Source organism: Taudactylus pleione, unplaced genomic scaffold (assembly GCF_031769625.1).
Source record: "Taudactylus pleione unplaced genomic scaffold, aTauple2 ptg000306l, whole genome shotgun sequence".
NCBI classification, from domain to species: Eukaryota; Metazoa; Chordata; class Amphibia; order Anura; family Myobatrachidae; genus Taudactylus; species Taudactylus pleione.
The window spans coordinates 9,553,929-9,580,052 of record NW_028284707.1 but is presented as its reverse complement, the minus strand read 5'-3'; the positions used below and the strand labels follow the sequence as shown (position 1 = coordinate 9,580,052).

The 26,124-nt window shown below is 46.9% G+C and overlaps 1 protein-coding gene across 4 annotated transcripts in view; it reads left to right on the top strand.

Annotated features, from left to right (window-relative positions):
• The window catches only part of LOC148511484 (uncharacterized), a 288,840-nt gene that overhangs the window by 25,240 nt on the left and 237,476 nt on the right, over positions 1 to 26,124 (top strand). For 2 of the 4 annotated variants that reach the window (XM_088442215.1, XM_088442212.1), the window contains exon 1: positions 25,522 to 25,587. The exons of 1 other annotated variant lie outside the window; for it this stretch is intronic. The gene's annotated coding sequence lies outside the window, so the exon portion shown is untranslated. Of the gene's footprint in view, positions 1 to 20,974; positions 21,023 to 25,521; positions 25,588 to 26,124 lie in introns of those variants that run through there. One more of the 4 variants, XM_088442214.1, reaches the window with a different exon arrangement.

Here is a 26,124-nt window from a genome sequence, read left to right as displayed (position 1 = left end):
CTAACTAAATATAAAAATATTTCTACACACACACACCTACACACACACACACACACCTACACACTTACACACACACACACACCTACACACAATGCCATGTAAATAGTATACATATGAAGAAAATCTATTACACCATACATTTATGAAATATAAAATTAATAATAATATATACTAATATAATAAGAATGTTGTGTCTGTCTGTCTGTTCCAAGTTGGAGCAAAAAAACGACTGAACCGATTTTCATGGAAACTGCATCATTTTGTAATGGAAACTCCTAGAAATAACCTGCACTTTGTTTTATCTCGATCCGTCAAGTTATAGCTGCGCAATAATAAAAACAAAATGTATTAACATCATCTAGAGATCAGAGTGACACTGCGCAGTAGCGCACGCAGGGGGGGTTTCTGACAGGCAGGCACCCTGTCCTTAAGCCTCGCCCCCCTCACAGCAACATGCCGCGATTTGCGGGCTAATAGGGAGGAGGTGGGGCCAATGTGACATGATTCTATTAGAATTGCGTCATTTGGCTCCGCCCACTCTGATTGACCCGCGAATCACAGCATTTTGCTGTGGGGAAGGCGGAGCTTAAGGACAGGGTGCCAGCCTGCCAGGTCCTGACCCCGCAGCTGCTGCAAGGTAAGTTGTGTGTAATGTATGTCCCAATCAATGGGGTCCCAATCAGTGAGCACAGAGACACATGTTTGTAACTTTAGATATTACTGCTCACTCAGGCTGCATAGCTGGTGGCTGCCATAGTCCGTGTTAAGATTCAAAGTGTTCAGATTATAAGTGTAATTACAATTTGATAACTAAGTCGGAGTTACACCGGAGTTAAACTGGAGGAAAACTGAGGAAAAAGAAACTCAAAACCAGAACACAACAAACAACAACAAGCAACATACTTATGTGAATGAACAAAATCACCATCTTCTGCTGTATGCATATCCAGGCAACTACTTACTGCACTCACTGCTTGGACACTGCAAATACTTCCCTATCTGTGTACTGCTCTTGTTGATTGATCTTTGTTGATCAGAACACTTCGGACTGGATCGGCTCGGGTACATTGTAATTTTGTCCTCATACTACATAAATTCAATTTGTATTGCCTTTTCCAATTGTGTCACATCTATCCACTTTGGCCCTCATTCAGAGCCGTACGCTCTGAGCAGAGCGCACGCTCTGAATGAGGGCCGGGCTCCATTTTCATGGAGCGTCCTCCTGGACGCTCGTATAGCTGTGGGTCACCACCCACAGGCTATACGAGCGTGCATTGTGATGGCCGCGATGGTCGTTACCATCGCGACCATCGAAATTGCGAGCCGGAGCCTGCGGTTGAGGTTTTCAACCGCAAGCTCCGGAGTGATTTTGGCTCTATCAGAGCCAAAATCACTCCCACTGACATCACTAGTGATGTCAGTGGGCCGGCTTTTGACGGGAGGCGTTCCCGTGGGAACGCCCCCGGCACGCCCACCAAAGGGGGCGTGCTGTCAATCAACATTGACAGCACGCCCCCTTTGATCGGACACAACGAGCGAAGGACTTTCCTTCGCTCGTCGCGTCTGGCGCATGCGCACGACGGAGCTCCCTCCGTCGTGCGCATGCTCAGTCCATAACATCGACCCACTTGCGAGCGGACAGCCGCTCGCGAGTGGGTCTGAATCAGGCCCTTTAATCATTTGTTTAATAACTAATTCCTGCACCCACTACTCACACACCTCTCCTTTATATATCACTTTTGGAGCTGCGCTCATACATTAGTAGCACTGTTCTTTAACATGTATTTTTGAACATTTAACAACTTTAATCCACACGGGGCCTGATTCAGACCCGCTCGCGAGCGCCGAGTGCTCGCAAGCTGGTCGATGTTGGCCAAGTGCGCATGCGCATGAGGGAGCCGGCTCCGTCGTGCGCATGCGCGAGATCCGGATAGCGACGGCCAAGCCGTCGCTATTGGTCTCGCTACAAAGGGGGCGTGCTGTCGATGGTGAGTGACAGCACGCCCGCTTTGGTGGGCGTGCCGGGGGCATGGCTGCCCAGATGGTGGCCGGCCCCACTGACATCACAAGTGATGTCAGTGGGAGTGCTCTCGGCTCTGATAGAGCCGAAAGCACTCCAGGGCTTGCGGCAGATGAGACCCTACCACAAGGTCTCGTTGCAAGCCCGATGGTCGCGATGGTCTTGACCATCGTGACCATCTTTTTGGCCGCTTGCTATAGCTGTGGGTGGTCACCCACAGCTATGCGAGCGGCCAGGAAAAAAAAGAGGAGGGCACTGATTCAGAGCGAGCGCTCTGTCAGAGCATCCGGCTCTGAATCAGGCCCACTGTCTCTATATCACAGCCTCCACTCCAGTTTTCATCTTACTTATTACCTTATCCACAGCATGAACACTCTTACTTCAAACAACCCCCATATTCTAGCATGTGAGAAGCACCCACTCACAGGAGCATGGCATAGCACCCAACAGCTGGGACTAAAGTAGTCACTACTGTATTAGGATGGCGGGACAGTCCCATTATAGCTGCATTTTTTGTCAGGCTGTATATAGACGCTAAAATGTAACACACAACAATTAAAGTGCTACTACTTTATTTTGTACTTCTCTCATGTAAATAACACAATCTATTTTCTGCCATAGAGATAGATGAATGAAGGACTTAATTTTTACATAACATCAGGTCATCTTATACACACACATTCCTCAGCACTTATCCTAACCCACTGCTCCATGCTCCTTCCTCACTATCTACCCCTCTGTGTCGCCCCTGTCTGTCTGCCCCTCCCCTTTAGAATGTAAGCTCTCACGAGCAGGGCCCACGTCCCTCACGTGCTTCTCCTCCCCCTACTTATAGTATCATTTACTCCTAACTCCCCACAACGGCACCTAACACCTGGTTGCTCATGTCCTGCTGCTTGTGTTATGCAGCTATGTGTATAAACCATGTCCTTGTCCGGCATTGTTTTGTATTACTATTAACTGTTTTTCTTGTGTGCTCAATTATGTACTGTGTAAGGCGCTGCGGAACCTTTGTGGCGCCATATAAATAAAGAATAATAATAATAAAGTATGTGCGAGTGTGTATATGTGTAAGGTATGTGTGACATATGTATGTGTGCATAACTGCATATATGTGTATATATATATATATATATGTGTGTGTGTGTGTGTGTGTACATATGAATGTGTATATCTATATGTATGTGCATGTATACAGTATAATGTGTGTGGAAACCCCCCTGTAAAAATCCTGCATTTGCCCCAGACTGTGCACAGAGCACACAGTGACGTCATTGGTATGAGTGGTGGGTGAAGGGTGAAATTCTGAAACATAATTAAGTGTATGCTGGTATATTATGCTTACATAGATTGTTTATCTGTCAGTTACTTCTTTAACATGCAGGACTATTATATTTTTCTCTTGGCCCCGAGGGATTAAGCCCTGCATGGTACACCGCTCACCAGGTATTATACTCTGCTTTGTACACTGGCCCCCAGGGATTAAGCTCTGCATGATACAGTGCTCACAGGTGAAAGGTTCTGCATATTTTCAAATGAGTTCCTTTGGCTTTTACTGTATGCACCTTTATACCATCCTTAAGGCATCACCGGTGCTCTTATCCTGTACCTGAGTATGGATCATGTTAACATCTGTATAGTTCTACCTAAACACAAAGGGGGTCATTCAGACCCACTCGCAAGCGGCAGTACGCTCGCAAGTGGGTCGATGGTCCCCACTGCGCATGCGCACGATGGAGGGAGCTCCGTCGTGCGCATGCGCGAGACCCGGCGAGCGACGGGAAATCCGTCGCTCGGGGTCTCGCACCAAAGGGGGCGTGCTGTCGATGATGACTGACAGCACGCCCCCTTTGGTGGGCGTGCCGGGGGCGTGGCTGCCAGACGGAGGCGTTCCCATGGGAACGCCTACCGTCTGAAGCCGGCCCCACTGACATCACTAGTGATGTCAGTGGGAGTGATTTTGGCTCTGATAGAGCCAAAATTACTCCAGGGCTTGTGGCTGGGAAACCCGACCGCAGGGTTTCACTCGCAAGTCCGATGGTCGCGATGGTCAAGACCATCGCGACCATCTTTTTGGACGCTCGTATATGCTGTGGGTGGTCACCCACAGCTATACGAGCGTCCAGGAGGACGCTCCATTTTAATGGAGGAGGGCCCTGATTCAGAGCGAGCACTCTGGTCAGAGCAAGCGGCTCTGAATCAGGGCCCAAGTGCCTTGTTCACAGTTAGAAGCAAATCAATTTATTTTAAAGGGTGCATATTGTCATCTGTGGAGCGTGCCAAGGAAGGAGGAGGTGTTACCAGACCAGCAACTCCCCTTAGGTCTAGCAAGGATGACAAAATCTTAAAAAATGCATATATACAGGTGTGGTGGTATGTCAGAGTCCTCCAGGATGGGGCAGTCACATTGGCACCGAGGGGGGCATGGAGCAGTTGAAGTGGGCGGCGCTGGGGGTTTGGCAAATGCAATCGCATCATCTGGGCCCACCCCTCCCCCTCTAGACAATGCAGAGATTATCGGCATTGTAAAGCAGGGGGCGGAGTTTAAGATGATGCAATTCACCACTGGCCGTGTGTACCGCCCACTACACTTGGGAAGTGGACAGCCGCGGATGGGGCAGCAGTCATCGCTGGGAGACTTAGCTTCTTTCCAGGCAGCCAGGAGCGCCATCACATTTTTGGGAGCCTCCCGGCCATTCGGGAAGAGTAGGCAAGTATGGAGTTACACTCTAGCAGATGCCTTATCACTACAGACAGACCAGTTACTTAACCAGTATGTTGGTTAATGGAGGAGATGTACAGCCATACTCACTTTGATAGATGGTTTAGATGGAGCAGAGCTTGAGCGGAGCGTGGTGCGATACAGATCACCAGCCGGTGACTGGATGCAGCTTGTGGGTAGCGGTGCAGGATGCTGGAACAGAGCATCCATCTCCCACTGTGTCACTCTCTTACAGTAACAAGATGGCACAGCACATGCGTAGTACTGACCTCAGTACCTGTCTTGGATCAGGGAATGAAGCCTCCCTGGAGGTACTTGGTAGCCTATTCCACTGTCAACACAAATACTCTACACATAAGTGACCTGAATTATTCCACAATTTACTAAATCTATATACTGCACTGGCATGGATGATGGTATTGCTGCAGTGCTGGCTTGCAGTCAGTAGTATTGCTGCAGTGTTGGGTTATTAATGTTGGGAATGCTGCAGTCACGGTTGTGAACTGTGGTAATGCTGCAATGCGTGGTTAGTAGTGGTGTTGCTTCAGTATGGTGCTAGATGTAGTGGTGTCACTGCAGTGCTGTGATAGAAGCGGGGAGTTGCTGTAGTGCAGGGTTAGTGTAGTGCGGCAGTATTGCTGCAGTCGAGGCTGGGAATGGTGGCAGTATGGTGTTAGCAGTAGTGGTGTTGCAGTATAGTGTTAGAAGCACAGGTGTTGCTGCAGTATGGTGTTAGAAGTGGTGGTTTTGCTACAGTATGGTGTTAGAAGTAGTGGTGTTGTTGCAGTATAGTGTTAGAAGCACAGGTGTTGCTGCAGTATGGTGTTAGAAGCAGTGGTGTTGCTGCAGTATGGTGTTAGAAGTGGTGGTTTTGCAACAGTATGGTGTTAGAAGTAGTGGTGTTGTTACAGTATGGTGTTAGAAGTAGTGGTGTTGCTGCAGTATAGTGTTAGAAGCAGTGGTGTTGCAGTATAGTGTTAGAAGCAGTGGTGTTGCTGCAGTATGGCGTTAGAAGTGGTGGTTTTGCTACAGTATGGTGTTAGAAGTAGTGTTGTTGTTGCAGTATAGTGTTAGAAGCAGTTGTGTTGCTGCAGTATAGTGTTAGAAGCAGTGGTGTTGCTGCAGTATGGCGTTAGAAGTGGTGGTTTTGCTACAGTATGGTGTTAGAAGTAGTGTTGTTGTTGCAGTATAGTGTTAGAAGCAGTTGTGTTGCTGCAGTATGGTGGTAGAAGTGGTGGTGTTGCTGCAGTGCTGTGATAGAAGTGGTGGTGTCGCTGCAGTCAGGGTTAGAAATGGTGGTAATGCTCCAGTGGGGTTAGAAGTGATGGTGTTGCTGCAGTATGATGTTAGAAATGGTGGTATTGCTGCAGTTTGGTGTTAAAAGTGGTGGCGTTGCTGGAGTATGGTGTTAGAAGTGTTGATGTTGTTACAGTATGGTGTTAGAAGTGGTGTTGCTGTAGTATGGTATTAAAAGTGGTAGTGTTGCTGCAGTATGATGTTAGAAATGGAAGTGTTGCTATAGTATGGTGCTAGAAGTGGAAGTGTTGCTGAAGTATGTTGTTAGAAGTGGAAGTGTTGCTACAGTATGGTGCTAGAAGTGTTGCTACAGTATGGTGCTAGAAGTAGAAGTGTTGCTGCAGTTTGGTGTTAGAAGTGGAAGTGTTGCTACAGTATGGTGCTAGAAGTAGAAGTGTTGCTGCAGTTTGGTGTTAGAAGTGGAAGTGTTGCTACAGTATGGTGCTAGAAGTGGAAATGTTGTTGCAGTATGGTGTTAAAAGTGATAGTGTTGCTGCATTGCTGTGATAGAAAGGGTGGTGTTGCTGCAGTCAAGGTTGGAAATGGTGGTATTGCTCCAATGAATGGGGCTGAAGTGGTGGTATTGCTGAAGTATGGTGTTAGAAGTGTTGATGTTGTTACTGTATGATGTTAGAAGTGGTGTTGCTGTAGTATGGTGCTAAAAGTGGAAGTGTTGCTGCAGTATGGTGTTAAAAGTGGAAGTGTTGCTGCAGTTTGGTGTTAAAAGTGGAAGTGTTGCTGCAGTATGTGTTAGAAGTAGTGGTGTTGCTGCAGTATGGTGTTAGAATTAGTGGTGTTGCTGCAGTATGGTGTTTGAAGCTGTGGTGTTGCTGCAGTATGGTGTTAGAAGTGGTGGTGTTGCTGCAGTATGGTGTTAGAAGTGGTGGTGTTGCTGCAGTATGGTGTTAGAAGTGGTGGTGTTGCTGCAGTATGTGTTAGAAGTAGTGGTGTTGCTGCAGTATGGTGTTAGAATTAGTGGTGTTGCTGCAGTATGGTGTTAGAAGCTGTGGTGTTGCTGCAGTATGGTGTTAGAAGTGGTGGTGTTGCTGCATTGCTGTGATAGAAGTGGTGGTGTCACTGCAGTCAGGGTTGGGAATGGTGGTAATGCTCCAGTGGGGTTAGAAGTGGTGGTGTTGCTGCAGTATGGTGATAGAAGCCATGGTGTTGCTGCAGTGCTGTGATAGAAGTGGTGGTGTTGCTGCAGTATGGTGTTAGAAGTGGTGGTGTTGCTGCAGTGCTGTGATAGAAGTGGTGGTGTCGCTGCAGTATGGTGTTAGAAGTGGTGGTGTTACTGCAGTGCTGTGATAGAAGTGGTGGTGTCGCTGCAGTATGGTGTTAGAAGTGATGGTGTTGCTGCAGTCCTGTGATAGAAGTGGTGGTGTCACTGCAGTCAGGGTTGGGAATGGTGGTAATGCTCTAGTGGGGTTAGAAGTGGTGGTGTTGTTCCAGTGGGGTTAGAAGTGGTGGTGTTGCTGCAGTATGGTGCTAGAAGTGGAAGTGTTGCTGCAGTATGGTGTTAAAAGTGGTAGTGTTGCTGCATTTCTGTGATAGAAGTGGTGGTGTTGCTGCAGTCATGGTTGGAAATGGTGGTAATGCTCCAATGTGTGGGTCAGAAGTGGTTGTGTTGCCGCAGTATGATGTTAGAAGTGGTGGTGTGGCTGCAGTATGGTGTTAGAAGTGGTTGTGTTGCTGCAGTATGGTGTTAGAAGTGGTTGTGTTGCTGCAGTATGGTGTTAGAAGTGGTGGTGTTGCTGCAGTATGGTGTTAGAAGTGGTGGTGTTGCTGTAGTATGGTATTAAAAGTGGTAGTGTTGCTGCAGTATGATGATAGAAATGGAAGTGTTGCTATAGTATGGTGCTAGAAGTGTTGCTACAGTATGGGGCTAGAAGTAGAAGTGTTGCTGAAGTATGTTGTTAGAAGTGGAAGTGTTGCTACAGTATGGTGCTAGAAGTGTTGCTACAGTATGGTGCTAGAAGTGGAAGTGTTGCTACAGTATGGTGCTAGAAGTGGAAGTGTTGCTGAAGTATGATGTTAGAAATGGAAGTGTTGCTATAGTATGGTGCTAGAAGTGTTGCTACGGTATGGTGCTAGAAGTAGAAGTGTTGCTGAAGTATGTTGTTAGAAGTAGGGATGTGCAGGCTCGGATAGGTTCGAGTTTGCACGTGGAGTTCGGATTTTTCCCTCCAAAAAAACGGAACTCAGAACGAGGCAAAACGTCATCTTACATGGACGAACATCATCATTCCTGGACAAAAGACCAGGAATGATGATGTTCGTCCATGTAAGATGACGTTTTGCCTCGTTCTGAGTTCCGTTTTTTTGGAGGGAAAAATCCGAACTCCACGTGCAAACTCGAACCTATCCGAGCCTGCACATCCCTAGTTAGAAGTGGAAGTGTTGCTACAGTATGGTGCTAGAAGTGTTGCTACAGTATGGTGCTAGAAGTAGAAGTGTTGCTGCAGTTTGGTGTTAGAAGTGGAAGTGTTGCTACAGTATGGTGCTAGAAGTGGAAATGTTGTTGCAGTATGGTGTTAAAAGTGGTAGTGTTGCTGCATTGCTGTGATAGAAAGGGTGGTGTTGCTGCAGTCAAGGTTGGAAATGGTGATATTGCTCCAATGAATGGGGCTGAAGTGGTGGTATTGCTGAAGTATGGTGTTAGAAGTGTTGATGTTGTTACAGTATGATGTTAGAAGTGGTGTTGCTGTAGTATGGTGCTAAAAGTGGAAGTGTTGCTGCAGTATGGTGTTAAAAGTGGAAGTGTTGCTGCAGTTTGGTGTTAAAAGTCGAAGTGTTGCTGCAGTATGGTGTTAGAAGTAGTGGTGTTGCTGCAGTATGGTGTTAGAATTAGTGGTGTTGCTGCAGTATGGTGTTAGAAGTGGTGGTGTTGCTGCATTGCTGTGATAGAAGTGGTGGTGTCACTGCAGTCAGGGTTGGGAATGGTGGTAATGCTCCAGTGGGGTTAGAAGTGGTGGTGTTGCTGCAGTATGGTGTTAGAAGCCATGGTGTTGCTGCAGTGCTGTGATAGAAGTGGTGGTGTTGCTGCAGTATGGTGTTAGAAGTGGTGGTGTTGCTGCAGTGCTGTGATAGAAGTGGTGGTGTCGCTGCAGTATGGTGTTAGAAGTGGTGGTGTTGCTGCAGTGCTGTGATAGAAGTGGTGGTGTCACTGCAGTCAGGGTTGGGAATGGTGGTAATGCTCTAGTGGGGTTAGAAGTGGTGGTGTTGCTGCAGTATGATGCTAGAAGTGGAAGTATTGCTGCAGTTTGGTTTTAGAAGTGGTGGTGTTGCTGCAGTATGGTGCTAGAAGTGGAAGTGTTGCTGCAGTATGGTGTTAAAAGTGGTAGTGTTGCTGCATTTCTGTGATAGAAGTGGTGGTGTTGCTGCAGTCATGGTTGGAAATGGTGGTAATGCTCCAATGTGTGGGTCAGAAGTGGTTGTGTTGCCGCAGTATGATGTTAGAAGTGGTGGTGTTGCTGCAGTATAGTGTTAGAAGTGGTGGTGTGGCTGCAGTATGGTGTTAGAAGTGGTTGTGTTGCTGCAGTATGGTGTTAGAAGTGGTTGTGTTGCTGCAGTATGGTGTTAGAAGTGGTTGTGTTGCTGCAGTATGGTGTTAGAAGTGGTTGTATTGCTGCAGTATGGTGTTAGAAGTGGTTGTGTTACTGCAGTATGGTGTTAGAAGTGGTGGTGTTGCTGCAGTATGGTGTTAGAAGTGGTGGTGTTGCTGCAGTATGGTGTTAGAAGTGGTGGTGTTGCTGCAGTATGGTGTTAGAAGTGGTGGTGTTGCTGCAGTATGGTGTTAGAAGTGGTTGTGTTGCTGCAGTATGGTGTTAGAAGTGGTGGTGTTGCTGCAGTATGGTGTTAGAAGTGGTTGTGTTGCTGCAGTATGGTGTTAGAAGTGGTGGTGTTGCTGCAGTATGGTGTTAGAAGTGGTGGTGTTGCTGCAGTATGGTGTTAGAAGTGGTGGTGTTGCTGCAGTATGGTGTTAGAAGTGGTGGTGTTGATGCAGTATGGTGTTAGAAGTGGTTGTGTTGCTGCAGTATGGTGTTAGAAGTGGTTGTGTTGCTGCAGTATGATGTTAGAAGTGGTGGTGTTGCTGCAGTATGGTGTTAGAAGTGGTGGTGTTGCTGCAGTATGGTGTTAGAAGTGGTGGTGTTGCTGCAGTATGGTGTTAGAAGTGGTTGTGTTGCTGCAATATGGTGTTAGAAGTGGTTGTGTTGCTGCAGTATGATGTTAGAAGTGGTTGTGTTGCTGCAGTATGGTGCTAGAAGTGGTTGTGTTGCTGCAGTATGATGTTAGAAGTGGTGGTGGTGTTGCTGTAGTATGATGTTAGAAGTGGTTGTGTTGCTGCAGTATGGTGTTAGAAGTGGTGGTGGTGTTGCTGCAGTATGGTGTTAGAAGTGGAGGTGTTGCTGCAGTATGGTGTTAGAAGTGGTGGTGTTGCTGCAGTATGGTGTTAGAAGTGGTGGTGTTGCTGCAGTATGGTGTTAGAAGTGGTGGTGTTGCTGCAGTATGGTGTTAGAAGTGGTGGTGTTGATGCAGTATGGTGTTAGAAGTGGTTGTGTTGCTGCAGTATGGTGTTAGAAGTGGTTGTGTTGCTGCAGTATGGTGTTAGAAGTGGTTGTGTTGCTGCAGTATGATGTTAGAAGTGGTGGTGGTGTTGCTGCAGTATGATGTTAGAAGTGGTTGTGTTGCTGCAGTATGGTGTTAGAAGTGGTGGTGGTGTTGCTGCAGTATGGTGTTAGAAGTGGAGGTGTTGCTGCAGTATGGTGTTAGAAGTGGTGGTGTTGCTGCAGTATGGTGTTAGAAGTGGTGGTGTTGCTGCAGTATGGTGTTAGAAGTGGTTGTGTTGCTGCAGTATGGTGTTAGAAGTGGTGGTGTTGCTGCAGTATGGTGTTAGAAGTGGTGGTGTTGCTGCAGTATGGTGTTAGAAGTGGTTGTGTTGCTGCAGTATGATGTTAGAAGTGGTTGTGTTTAGGGGTGTGCACCGGCCACTTTTCGTGTTTTGTGTTTTGGTTTTGGATCTGGATCTTTCTTCGTGTTTTGGATCTGGATTGGTTTTGCCAAAACCACCCTTCCGTGTTTTGGGTTCTGGGTTTTGTGTTTTGGATCTGTATTTTTTTGAAAAAAAGCATAAAAACAGCTAAAATCACAGAATTTGTAGGTTTTTCTGCTCCTATGCTATTATTAACCTCAATAACCTTAATTTCCACTCATTTCCAGTCTATTCTGAACACCTCACACCTCACAATAGTGTTTTTATGTCCAAAAGGTTGCACCGAGGTAGCTGGATGACTATGCTAAGCGACACGAGTGGGCGGCACAAACACGTGACCCATCTAGGAGTGACACTGCAGTGGCAGGCAGGATGGCAGTTAGAAAAACTAGGCCCCAAACTGTACATAATGCAAAGAAAAAAAGAGGTGCAAGATGGAATTGTCCTTGGGCCCTCCCACCCACCCTTATGTTGTATAAACAGGACATGCACACTTTAACAAATCAATCATTTCAGCGCCAGGGTCTGCCACACAACTGTGGCTGAAATGATTGGTTCGTTTGGGCCCCCACAAAACAAGCTGGCAATTAATGTGTCCCTGCACAAACTGGCTCTACGGAGGCAAGATGTCATCCTCATCCTCCTCATCCACCGATTCCTCACCCTCTTCAGTGTGTACATCCTCATCCTCACAAAGTATTAACTCGTCCCCACTTGAATCCACCACCACAGGTCCCTCTGTACCTTCTGGAGGCTGGTCTCCCTGGAAGAGCTGATAATTCATTTTGATGAACATCATCTTCTCCACATTCTGTGGAAGCAACCTCCTACGCCTTTCGCTGACAAGGTTCCCGGCTGCACTAAACACTCTTTCGGAGTACACACTGGAGGGGGGGCAACTCAGGTAAAATAGAGCCAGTTTGTACAGGGGCCTCCAAATTGCCTCTTTTTCCTGCCAGTACAGGTATGGACTGTCTGACATGCCTACTTGGATGCTGTCACCGATGTAATCCTCCACCATTCTGTCAATGGTGACAGTATCATATGCAGTGACAGTAGACATGTCAGAAATTGTTGCCAGGTCCTTCAGTCCGGACCAGATGTCCAAACTTGGTCCTGCCTGCCCTGCATCACCGCCAGCGGGTTGCTTAGGATACCTAAGTTTTTTCCTGGCAGCCCCAGTTGCGGGAGAAAATGAAGAAGGAGCCGTTGACGTGTCACGTTCCGCTTCAGCTGACAGTGTGTTCACCAGCAGGTCTTTGCACCTCTGCAGGCTTGTGTCGGCCGGAAAGAGAGACACCACATAGGCTTTAAACCTAGGATCGAGCACGGTGGCCAAAATGTAGTGGTCTGATTTCAACAGATTGACCACCCTGGAATCCTGGCAAAGCGAATGAAGGGCTTCATCCACAAGTCCCACATGCCGAGCGGAATCGCTCCGTCTTAGCTCCTCCTTCACTTTCTCCAGCTGCTTCTGCAAAAGCCTGATGAGGGGAATGACCTGACTCAAGCTGGCAGTGTCTGAACTGACTTCACGTGTGGCAAGTTCGAAGGGCTGAAGAACCTTGCACAACACGGAAATCATTCTCCACTGCGCTTGAGTCAGGTGCATACCCCCTCCTTTGCCTATGTCATAGGTGGATGTATAGGCTTGTATGGCCTTTTGCTGCTCCTCCATCCTCTGAAGCATATAGAGGGTTGAGTTCCACCGCGTCACAACCTCTTGCTTCAGGTGATGGCGGGGCAGGTTCAAGAGTGTTTGCTGGCGCTCCAGTCTTCGGCACGCAGTCGCTGAATGGCGAAAGTGGCCAGAAATTTTTCGGGCCACCCAAAGCGTCTCCTGCACGCCCCTGTCGCTTTTCAGAAAATTCTGCACCACCAAGTTTATTGTGTGAGCAAAACATGGGACGTGCTGGAATTTGCCCAGATGTAATGCCCGCACAATATTGGTGGCGTTGTCAGATATCACAAATCCCCAGGAGAGTCTAAGTGGGGTAAGCCACTGGGCGATGATTTCCCTCAGTTTCTCTAAGAGGTTGTCGGCGGTGTGCCTCTTACTGAAACCGGTGATACACAGCGTAGCCTGCCTTGTAACGAGCTGGCGTTTCTGAGATGCTGCTACTGGTGACGCTGCTGCTGTTGCTGCGTAAGGTGATACATCTACCCAGTGGGCTGTCACAGTCATATAGTCCTTAGTCTGCCCTGTTCCACTTGTCCACATGTCCGTGGTTAAGTGGACATTGTGTACAACGGCATTTTTCAGGACACTGAGGACACTTTTTCTGACGTTTCTGTACAGTCTCGGTATCGCCTGCCTAGTGAAGTGGAATCTAGACGGGATTTGGAACCGGGGACACACTACCTCCATCAATTGTCTAAATCCCACTGCACTAATGGCGGATACCGGACGCACGTCTAACACCAACATAGCAGTCAAGGCCTCAGTTATACGTTTTGCTTCAGGATGACTGCTGTCGTACTTCATCCTCCTCGCTAAGGACTGTTGGAGGGTCAATTGTTTAGTAAAAGTAGTGGTGTTCCTACTTCCTCTCTGGGATGATGAACGACTCCCAGCAGCAGCAGCAACAGCAGCAGCGGCAGCAGTAGGCGTAGCAATGCAGGATCCTCCGGAGGAATCCCGGATAGGAGAGTCAGTCATGCCAGTGATATGGCCTGCAGGACTACTTCCGATCCTGACTAAGGAGGAAATTGACGAGGAGGGAGTTGACGGTGTGGTTTGCAGGCGCTTGGATACAACAGGACAACGGGATTTAGGTGTCCCTGGACTGCTTACGGTCTGAGCCAAAGTTTCTGAACTTGACAGTAACTTTTTATGAACGCGCTGCAGGTGCCGTATAAGGGAGGATGTTCCTAGGTGGTTGACGTCCCTACCCCTACTTATTTCACCTTTACATATGGTACATATGGCAAGACAGTTGTTGTCCGGATTTGGATAGAAATATTGCCAGACCAAAGAGGTGGAATGTTTGGTCTTCTGCCCAGGCATGACCGTGATGGGCTTTTTCATCCCACGGACAACAACTGTCTCCCCCGGAGCCTGATTTAAACAAACCACATCACCATCAGAATCCTCCTCGCCAACTTCCTCCTCAGCGCCAGCTACACCAGTATCCTCATCCTGTTGTACTTCAACAGTGACATCTTCAATTTGCATATCAGCAAGTGGACTGTGGGTGCTCCTTTCAGCACTTGCAGGGGGCGTGCAAATGGTGGAAAGAGCCACCTCTTCCCGTCCAGTGCTGGGAAGGTCAGGCATCGCAACCACCACCACACTTGGACTCTCTTTGGGGATTTGTGATATCTTCTTAGAAAGCACAGTTCTTCGCTGTGCTTTTGCCAGCTTAACTCTTTTGATTTTTTTAGTGGGAGGAGTGCTTCCATCGTCATGTGAAGCTGAACCACTAGTCATGAACATACTAGGGATCGACCTTAGCCGTTCCTTGCCACTCCGTGTCGTAAATGGCATATTGGCAAGTTTACGTTTCTCTTCAGCTGATTTAAATGTCTTTTTCAAGGTCATTTTCCTGAACTTTGCCATTTGGGATTGTATGTGCCCTCTACTATGACATTGGGCATCGGCCTTGGCAGACGACGTTGATGGCATGTTATCGTCTATGTCATGACTAGTGGCAGCAGCTTCAGCACTAGGAGGAAGTGGTTCTTGATCTTTCTCTATTTTATTTTTATCGGAGAAAGTTTGGTCCTCCATTTATGTTATATCGATTTGATATATACGTGCGGCTAAACACAGAAAATAATTTTTTTTTTGGTTCGGACTGGAGTGTACTTTGTGGGTTACAGCACCCTTTAACGGTCAAGCCAGCCGGCCCTTTACTTATGACACAGGCGCACTCTTGGCACTACTTTGTTGATGCACGTGCGGCTACTGCGCACACAATTCACAAACACAGAAAATAATTTTTTTTTTGGTTTGGACTGGAGTGTACTTTCGGGAGTTACAGCACCCTTAACGGTCAAGCCAGCCGGCCCTTTACTTATGACACAGGCGCACGCTTGGCACTACTTTGTTGATGCACGTGCGGCTACTGCGCACACAATTCACAAACACAGAAAATAATTTTTTTTTGGTTTGGACTGGAGTGTACTTTCAGGGGTTACAGCACCCTTTAACGGTCAAGCCAGCCGGCCCTTTACTTATGACACAGGCGCACGCTTGGCACTACTTTGTTGATGCACGTGCGGCTACTGCGCACACAATTCACAAACACAGAAAATAATTTTTTTTTGGTTTGGACTGGAGTGTACTTTCGGGGGTTACAGCACCCTTTAACGGTCAAGCCAGCTGGCCCTTTACTTATGACACAGGCGCACGCTTGGCACTACTTTGTTGATGCACGTGCGGCTACTGCGCACACAATTCACAAACACAGAAAATAATTTTTTTTTTGGTTTGGACTGGAGTGTACTTTCGGGGGTTACAGCACCCTTAACGGTCAAGCCAGCCGGCCCTTTACTTATGACACAGGCGCACGCTTGGCACTACTTTGTTGATGCACGTGCGGCTACTGCGCACACAATTCACAAACACAGAAAATAATTTTTTTTTTGGTTTGGACTGGAGTGTACTTTCGGGGGTTACAGCACCCTTAACGGTCAAGCCAGCCGGCCCTTTACTTATGACACAGGCGCACGCTTGGCACTACTTTGTTGATGCACGTGCGGCTACTGCGCACACAATTCACAAACACAGAAAATAATTTTTTTTTGGTTTGGACTGGAGTGTACTTTCGGGGGTTACAGCACCCTTTAACGGTCAAGCCAGCCGGCCCTTTACTTATGACACAGGCGCACTCTTGGCACTACTTTGTTGATGCACGTGCGGCTACTGCGCACACAATTCACAAACACAGAAAATAATTTTTTTTTTAGGTTTGGACTGGAGTGTACTTTCGGGGGTTACAGCACCCTTAACGGTCAAGCCAGCCGGCCCTTTACTTATGACACAGGCGCACGCTTGGCACTACTTTGTTGATGCACGTGCGGCTACTGCGCACACAATTCACAACCACAGAAAATAATTTTTTTTTGGTTTGGACTGGAGTGTACTTTCGGGGGTTACAGCACCCTTTAACGGTCAAGCCAGCCGGCCCTTTACTTATGACACAGGCGCACGCTTGGCACTACTTTGTTGATGCACGTGCGGCTACTGCGCACACAATTCACAAACACAGAAAATAATTTTTTTTTAGGTTTGGACTGGAGTGTACTTTCGGGGGTTACAGCACCCTTAACGGTCAAGCCAGCCGGCCCTTTACTTATGACACAGGCGCACGCTTGGCACTACTTTGTTGATGCACGTGCGGCTACTGCGCACACAATTCACAAACACAGAAAATAATTTTTTTTTTGGTTTGGACTGGAGTGTACTTTCGGGGGTTACAGCACCCTTAACGGTCAAGCCAGCCGGCCCTTTACTTATGACACAGGCGCACGCTTGGCACTACTTTGTTGATGCACGTGCGGCTACTGCGCACACAATTCACAAACACAGAAAATAATTTTTTTTTTGGTTTGGACTGGAGTGTACTTTCGGGGGTTACAGCACCCTTAACGGTCAAGCCAGCCGGCCCTTTACTTATGACACAGGCGCACGCTTGGCACTACTTTGTTGATGCACGTGCGGCTACTGCGCACACAATTCACAAACACAGAAAATAATTTTTTTTTTGGTTTGGACTGGAGTGTACTTTCGGGGGTTACAGCACCCTTAACGGTCAAGCCAGCCGGCCCTTTACTTATGACACAGGCGCACGCTTGGCACTACTTTGTTGATGCACGTGCGGCTACTGCGCACACAATTCACAAACACAGAAAATAATTTTTTTTTGGTTTGGACTGGAGTGTACTTTCGGGGGTTACAGCACCCTTTAACGGTCAAGCCAGCCGGCCCTTTACTTATGACACAGGCGCACTCTTGGCACTACTTTGTTGATGCACGTGCGGCTACTGCGCACACAATTCACAAACACAGAAAATAATTTTTTTTTAGGTTTGGACTGGAGTGTACTTTCGGGGGTTACAGCACCCTTAACGGTCAAGCCAGCCGGCCCTTTACTTATGACACAGGCGCACGCTTGGCACTACTTTGTTGATGCACGTGCGGCTACTGCGCACACAATTCACAACCACAGAAAATAATTTTTTTTTGGTTTGGACTGGAGTGTACTTTCGGGGGTTACAGCACCCTTTAACGGTCAAGCCAGCCGGCCCTTTACTTATGACACAGGCGCACGCTTGGCACTACTTTGTTGATGCACGTGCGGCTACTGCGCACACAATTCACAAACACAGAAAATAATTTTTTTTTAGGTTTGGACTGGAGTGTACTTTCGGGGGTTACAGCACCCTTAACGGTCAAGCCAGCCGGCCCTTTACTTATGACACAGGCGCACGCTTGGCACTACTTTGTTGATGCACGTGCGGCTACTGCGCACACAATTCACAAACACAGAAAATAATTTTTTTTTTGGTTTGGACTGGAGTGTACTTTCGGGGGTTACAGCACCCTTAACGGTCAAGCCAGCCGGCCCTTTACTTATGACACAGGTGCACGCTTGGCACTACTTTGTTGATGCACGTGCGGCTACTGCGCACACAATTCACAAACACAGAAAATAATTTTTTTTTTGGTTTGGACTGGAGTGTACTTTCGGGGGTTACAGCACCCTTAACGGTCAAGCCAGCCGGCCCTTTACTTATGACACAGGCGAACGCTTGACACTACTTTGTTGATGCACGTGCGGCTACTGCGCACACAATTCACAAACACAGAAAATAATTTTTTTTTGGTTTGGACTGGAGTGTACTTTCAGGGGTTACAGCACCCTTTAACGGTCAAGCCAGCCGGCCCTTTACTTATGACACAGGCGCACGCTTGGCACTACTTTGTTGATGCACGTGCGGCTACTGCGCAAACAATTCACAAACACAGAAAATAATTTTTTTTTTGGTTTGGACTGGAGTGTACTTTCGGGGGTTACAGCACCCTTAACGGTCAAGCCAGCCGGCCCTTTACTTATGACACAGGCGCACGCTTGGCACTACTTTGTTGATGCACGTGCGGCTACTGCGCACACAATTCACAAACACAGAAAATAATTTTTTTTTTGGTTTGGACTGGAGTGTACTTTCGGGGGTTACAGCACCCTTAACGGTCAAGCCAGCCGGCCCTTTACTTATGACACAGGCGCACGCTTGGCACTACTTTGTTGATGCACGTGCGGCTACTGCGCACACAATTCACAAACACAGAAAATATATTATTTTTTTAGCACTTGGGGGGAGCACCCCTGATGGACAGAGCACCCCCTGGACAACACTACAGCACCCCTTTAGGACTGGGACACTGCACAGGACTTTGGAACTGACTGCACAACACAGTCCAGCCAGCCCCTATGGACTTTGAAGTAGTGGACACAGCCCCTATTAACAACAGCAGCACAGCACAACACAGCCAGCCCCTATGGACTTTGAAGTAGTGGACAACAGCAGCACTACACTACACTACACTACACAGCACTAACTCCCACCCTCCCTCTTCACTGTCCACAGCCGAGTGAGAAAATGGCGCCGACGCGGGTACCTTATATAGGATCCAAAACCCGCGAGACTCGGAAGGCGGGATGATGACGTTTTGCCTCGATGTCAGATCCGAGTCAGGCGGGAAAAGTCGAGCCTGACTCGGATCGGACTCGGATCGGGGGGGCTCGGGGGGGTTCGGATTTCAGAAATCCGAACCCGCTCACCCCTAGTTGTGTTACTGCAGTATGATGTTAGAAGTGGTTGTGTTGCTGCAGTATGGTGTTAGAAGTGGAGGTGTTGCTGCAGTATGGTGTTAGAAGTGGTGGTGGTGTTGATGCAGTATGGTGTGTAGCTAGGTATATTGCTATACGTGAGACAATATATTTTATTCTGTGGGGTACAATGTGTGTTTTTTTGTTACTGTGGGGGGCAGAACTTCAAAACTTCTTGCACATGGTGCAGGTAGGCCCAGAGCAGGGCCTGGACAATAGTAATACCTGCAAAACCACAGGAAAAAAGAAGAAAAAAGAAAAAATATATCAACTAAGGATGCTGCCTACTAAATCAAAACTGCTGTGTTTTGATATTAAAATTAATTGAGTTTTTAATCTTAAAATAAGTATCACATACAATTAATCAGTTAAAAAGTAAGTATCGTTCATAAACCTAAAAATACATAATAACAAGTGGACATTGTGGATAATAGACCACAAATTTGGATCGCTGATTTGTGCTTCTTCAGAAACTGAAGCGTTATTACCTCAGCGAAACGCGTTAAGCCTGCAATTGAAATACAACTGTGACAGTTGGACTGCCCTTAAAAGACCACACTGTTCATCCGGGACTAAGAACCAGTACAGAAATTGCCCTTCTTAGGTCAGGTTAGGGAATGCCTACAGCCATCAAGTCTGCGAGGATCCCTTGCTATCAGGACTGCTTGTACCTATCTCCTAAGGACAGGTAATCTGCTTTTTCTACTTAACTGCTAAATCTGGATTAAACTTTTTACATAGTTTACAAAGTCATTTCTGTGCCTCAAAGACTATATGATTACACCGAGGCTGCATTATCCAGAAATAGGCGACCTATTGAGGTATATACTGTAATCCATATTGTCCGGTTATTATTATGTATTTTTATGTTTATGAATGATACTTAACCAGGGGCGTCTTAAGATAAGAGGGGGCCCATGTGCATTCCCCATTCTGGGCCCCCTCCTCTCTCCCCGGCGGCAAGCAGCCAACTGATGCGGCTGGCCGGCAACCGCAGAGTCAGTAGGCTCTGGGAACAAGAGTGTGCCCAGAGTCTACTGTGCATACGCAGAACGCTGGAAAAAATGGGCGCGGCGGACGTTTTCTGGTGTTCTGTGCAGCGCTGATACCCGGCGCGGGACCATGGACAGGTGAGTTTTAAACAATGTGGGTGCAGGGTGTGCGGTGCGGGGCCCCCCTGGACCCATGCGCACCTCACACCCTGCACCCATTATAGATACGCCCCTGTACTTAACTGATTAATTGTATGTGATCCTTATTTAAGACTATAAACTGAACTCATTAAAATACCCGCAAAAAAAAAAACAAGCCTGATTTTGCGTATATTACCATGGCCCTTTTAAATCCAGCCCTCAAAGAAACTGAGAATCAGTGGCTTTTAAAAATTGAGTTTAGTAAATACACTCCTTGTAGTCTAAATTCCCTAACACACATATATGTTCTGTACTAGGGTCCACATATGTCAGGAACCAATTAATCTACCAGTATGTTTAAATGGGGAGAGCATATAAACTCCACACAGTTAGGCACCTGGTAGGAGTCAAAGCCATGACCCCAGTGCTGTGAGACAGCAAAGCTAACCACTGTGTCACCATGCCGCCCAGCAATGTGTGTATCTTAAGAAGAGTCAGAAAAAACGTCATCTATGTCAGTATGCCAGGAATCCAGATTAATATTACTTTGATGGTGTATTATATTTTAAAATGGACATCATTACCTTACAAATAAAAGCAAATAACTAAGTCATCTCCAAAACCACAAATAAACAAGAAAGGATTGCCATTCCAGCTCTGTCACCTCTGTCAAGGCCACAGGTGAACAAATAGCCTTGGCTTGGGGTTCTGCTGTTCACAAATACTTTTTTCTTACAGTGCTGTTAGACACAAGCGTGCAACTAAAATTCTACTCTGTAATTAAGACTCTGTAAACAAAAGAAAAAAAAATACCAGGCGTTACGGTATCCATGGGCACAAATGCCTTGGGAGAATGTCACATGTAGACTGCAGACCCGAGCAACTGCGTCCTATTCACTCACTGTTCACATCTTTTACAAGAGCAATACACACTAATTTATTATATCTTTACCAGCAGCTACAGAGGATTTAGCCCAAGCCTTACTGTGGGGACTGAGTAATATCCATCAGGCCAAACGCACATGGGTGAGTGACTTCATATGTTTTTTAGCCTCCATGCCTAGTACTTAATACATGTCTTCTTCTCTGTAAATCATGCATCACGTTTACCTCTATTCCCATGATGCAACCTGCACTTTCCCGTGCAATAAAATGTAATATGCTGCAGTAAAGCTCACCATTTATATTTAATGGCTGTAATAACTTGATCAGCCTTTAAAGGAAATTCTAACCCCTGATGTAAAAAGTGTATTCGCAGGAGGCGTTTAATAATGAAAATAAGAAATGTTTATAATTATAACACAAACGCCGTGCAAATACAATGACACCAATGCAGCTCCTGTATATCCGTTCTGTAGGTATCTATTCAGTAAGTCTCCCAAAATGAAGTTAAGCGAAATCTTTAAAGCTGTTTTGCTGAATATGAATGTCGTTCCACATTTCTACATGCAGTTAGCATCGCAGACTCGACTGCAGAAAAAGACGCACACACAGGCGCAGCTGAATCAGTACGCCAGGCGTTCCACACAAAAGTCTCCATATTATTTTTATTCCACTTAGAGTTGAACGAACTTTGGGTCTCATTCAGACCCGGTCGCAAGCGCCGATGCGCTTGCAACCGGGTCAATGGTTAGCCCTGCGCATGCGCAGCGGCCGTACTGCGCGTGCGCAAGCCCCGGGGCGAGAGAGAAACTCTCTCGCTCCGGAGCTCTCTACAAAAAGGGGCGGCTGTCGATGTTGACCGATAGCTCGTCCCGTTTTGTAGGCGGGGCAGGGGGGGTGGTTTCACAAACGGAGGCGTTCCTGATGGAACACTTGCCATTTTGTGGGCGGCCGCACTGAAATCATCAGTGATGTCAGTGAGGAGCTTCCTGCTCGATCAGAGCAGGAAGCTCCCTGGGGCTTGTGGTTGCCGAGACCCGACCTTAGGGTCTCGTCGCAAGCCCCGATGGTCGCGATGGTGTTCACCATCGCGACCATCAACCTGGTCGGTCGCAAAGCTGTGGGTGGTAACCCACAGCTTAGCTAGCGACCAGGAGGCCGCACTAAAAAAAAGGAAGCGGCCGCCCTCATTCAGAGAGAGCGATCGTTCTTGCGACCGCCTCTGAATGAGGGCCTTTGTTTTTTTTGCCCAGACTTCTCATTTATTTTACCCCAAATACAGCACAAAGCAAAATGTCACTGTTATAATTACCATTAATTGCAGAATGTGAAATATAGAAATACTAGAGATATGCGCAGTCCCCCTTGTTTTGGTTTTGGCAACCCCACCCTCAAATGTTATGGTTTTGGTACAAAGTCCCTTAAATGTTTTGGATCGGTTTTGGATTTCTTTAAATTTGGTAAATTTAGCTAAAATCATGTCATTTGGGCCTGTTAAATGAAATCCAATTTTTAGATCCAAGGGCCCGATTCAGACCTGGACAGTAAGCTGTAAACGCACGCTATGGGCGATAATCGCCCGTTTGTGCATGCGTATGTGTCAATATGCGCATGCGCGAGTCACTCACTGTGCTCGGGAATTGTGCGCTCATAGCAGTGGCGTCCCTCCCCGCGGTGTCACCCGGTGCAGGGAGGGACGTTGCGCCTCGAAAAGGGGCGTGGCCTCGTGCGAAGGGCCGTGGCCTCAAGGGACAGGGGACGTGGCCTCGCAGGACGGGGCGTGGCCTCGCAGACCGATCCTTCTTGTCCTGTTTTTTTTAATATTACTGGGAGGGGGTGCAGGGGGTGCTGACTGCCTTGTGTTGCAGTGCCGGCTCCCTCACAGTGTCAGGAGCCGGGTGCTGCACTTAATACTACAGTGCAGCACCCAGCTCCTGTCACTACGGGGAGTGCCAGTCTGCACCTTGGTGTCACCCCTCGGCGGGTGACACCCGGGTGTAGCCCACACCCCCCTTATGACGCCACTGGCTCGTAGTACACAGGCTGGACGCTAATTTGAGTGACAGATAGCGCCGTTTGCGGGTGGTAACAGGGGAAGGAGCTTGTGACGGGGGAGTGATGCTGCGAACGCGTGTCTGGGTGTCTAAACACCATTTTATGGGTGTGCATAATTAGCATGGAAGAGTCATTGTACACGTCACTTGGTTGTATTTCAGCCTGCACTGATCGCAGTGCTTGCGGTGGAGTAGGGTCGACCTCAAGCGCTGCGTTCAGCTCCCATGGCTCTCGATGGTTCTGATTAATCTGACACTTCCTGGAGATGACCTGTGTTAAGAAAGAAAAGTCGACGTCTTTAGACCGGCGTGCGTTCACTCTGTTGTCACTCTCTAACATAGAGGGTGTCCTTACACTAGACAGTGCGATCGCGGAATTTACATACCCGGACCCTTTTGGCTGCGAGAGAGCGCAGCTTAGCGTCCAGGTCTGAATCGACCCCCGAGTTCCAAACTTAAGGGAAGACCCAAATGGGACTCCGGTTCTCCTTGGAACCCCAAAAGTGATTTAACTTGGAATTAGTTCAACTTGGAACCCCAAAGTTCGGGTGTGTTCGGTTTTCAACAAAACTGAACTGCTCATCTCTAATAAATGTGATGTGAAATCCCTTCACGGAACTCAAATATTGTATATCCAGCTACTCTTGCAGAAAAATAAATAAATGTACAACTGGTTCAAAAATCACAGTAGAAACTTGAAAGATCGGCTTGGAGAATGGGATATTTGTTAGGCTTGTCCAGCTACAGCAGCAAATCTTCTGCAACTCTTGAGGACAAAGAAAATTTGTTTCAGTTTGTTATCCTCATAAAATAATTTTGTTTTAAAAGACTGACATTCTAAAAATAGAAAATCTGTTCACCCAGTTATGAAACACAGGGCCTGATTCAGAGCCGGACGCTATTTGCGCTCGCTCATTCAGAAAAAGGGGCCGGCTATTTAAATTGAGCGCTCGCTCTTTGCGGTCTGTTGACGCCTCTATGTCTGAGCGAGCGAACGAAACATGCGCTCGCTATTTTGTAAAGACGCCCCCTGGCCGCTCGCATCATACGTCATCTCCGCTATTTATTAGATTAATCGAGTACATCGAAAGGCGTCTGAACTGCTCGCAGTGCTTGTGGTAGGATTTTCCTACCGCAATCATGCGAACAGTTCAGGCTGAGAAACAACCAAGTGACGTGGTCGATGACGCTGCTGTATTAATTATGCACACCCTTAAAACGCCCGTTTTGACCGTTTGGCATGCCTGCGTTCGGATCTCCACTCCCCGTTTTCAAGCACCTTCCCCTGTTACCACCTACAAACGCCTCATCCTGTCACTGAAATTAGCAGGCACTTGCTATTTTGCAAGCGCTCGATTTCCGACCGCAATGACTGGTTGGCGCATGCGCATTACGACCCATATGTATACGCAGATGTGCGAACATCGCTCGGAGCGAACGAGCGGCCGCTTACGAGCGGCTCTGAATCAGGCCCACTGATATTTACAGAAACATGAAATATGCCGAAACATGCTCATCTCTACCCATGAAAATTACTGTATGTCACACATACATTACACACACACTTACCTTGCAGGCTGGCACCATGTCACTAGGCTCCTCCCCCTAGCGTCAAAATTCCATGTTTCGTGGGTCAAACGGGAGGGGGTGGAGCCAAATGATGCAATTCTAATTGAATCACATCATATTGGCTCCTCCTCCCGATTGACCTGCAAATGTCTGTCAGGGAGTAGTGAGAAACCCCCCCTGCGTGCGCTAGTAGAGTATGAGACTTGCTATGAAAAAGTGTTCCAGGGGCAATAAAAACAATTACAGGTTGAGTCTCCCATATCCAAAATGCTTGGGATCATAAGTATTTTGGATATTGGATCATTCCGTATTTTGGAATATTTGCATATCATAATGAAATATCTTGGGAATGGGACCCACATCTAAAACACAGAATGCATTTATGTTAATATACACCTTATACACACAGCCTGAAGCTAATTTTATATAATCATTTTAATACTTTTGTGCCTTAAACAAAGTTTGTGTACATTAAACTGTATTGGGAGGATATGGGGAGAGGAACAATTGCACAGGAGCACTAATAATCTATGTAAATATAAGAATAAAGGGTTTAGAGTAATCAGGGGGTGCTCTCTGAAGTAATGTATATAGTAGGAACAAATGAAGAGAAAAAAAAGGGACTTCATAAATGAGGCACACCCCAGACAAAGATATAGAGTATGGTGGTAAGAGATAGCAAATGAGTGAGAATAAAACTAATGACTTTTATTGGATTATCTAAAATAGAAAGCTATAACTTAAACCAATGCACAAGGTATCAACTAACATAAAACTACATGACAAAAAAGACGGAGACAAACAGCAAAATGATTAAAAAAATGTGGCACTGTGGGTCTATCCTGTTGATGTGGAAACAGAGTACAAGGTATAGGTCAGTGGTTCTCAAACTCGGTCCTCAGGACCCCACACAGGTCACATTTTCCAGGTCACCCAGCAGGTACACAGGTGTATTAATTACTCACTAACACATTTTAAAAGATCCACAGGTGGAGCTAATTATTTAACTTGTGTTTCTGAGAGGAGACCTGGGAAACATGCAATGTTTGGGGTCCTGAGGACCGAGTTTGAGAACCTGTGGTATAGGTAATCATGTACATCAATGCACTTGGATAATGGTGAAAGAGATATTAAAAGAAGTAATATCTAGGTAATCGAGTACCTATCAATAACCCTCTGTAACGTTAATCACAGGGACCATATAATAGTAAATCAGTAGACTAATAATGTGCCACAAATAGCAAGGAAGCTTACAGGAAATTGGATATACATATATAATTCAAAGAGGATAAATCCTCATCAGTAGGCGAAAATGAGACAAAACATAACATATACAAATTGACAAAATGACATATATAACATGATTTAAAAAGCTGCACACCACACCCCAAAAAATATTCTGTAATGAGATAAAGAGGCGTCCCTCTATTGCATATAGGAGAGTGTAAGACAATCAGAAAGGTTCAATGCCTAAATAGATATGAAAGGCAGGATAAGTGCTCTTACTGGTCAGACTCTGCTGTTCCACGTCATGAGATTCAGAGGACGAGGAATGAGTATCACTGTCGCATGGCACTCATAGAAACAGTGCAGTCTGCTTCTGCTGTTAGTGCCACAGTAAAT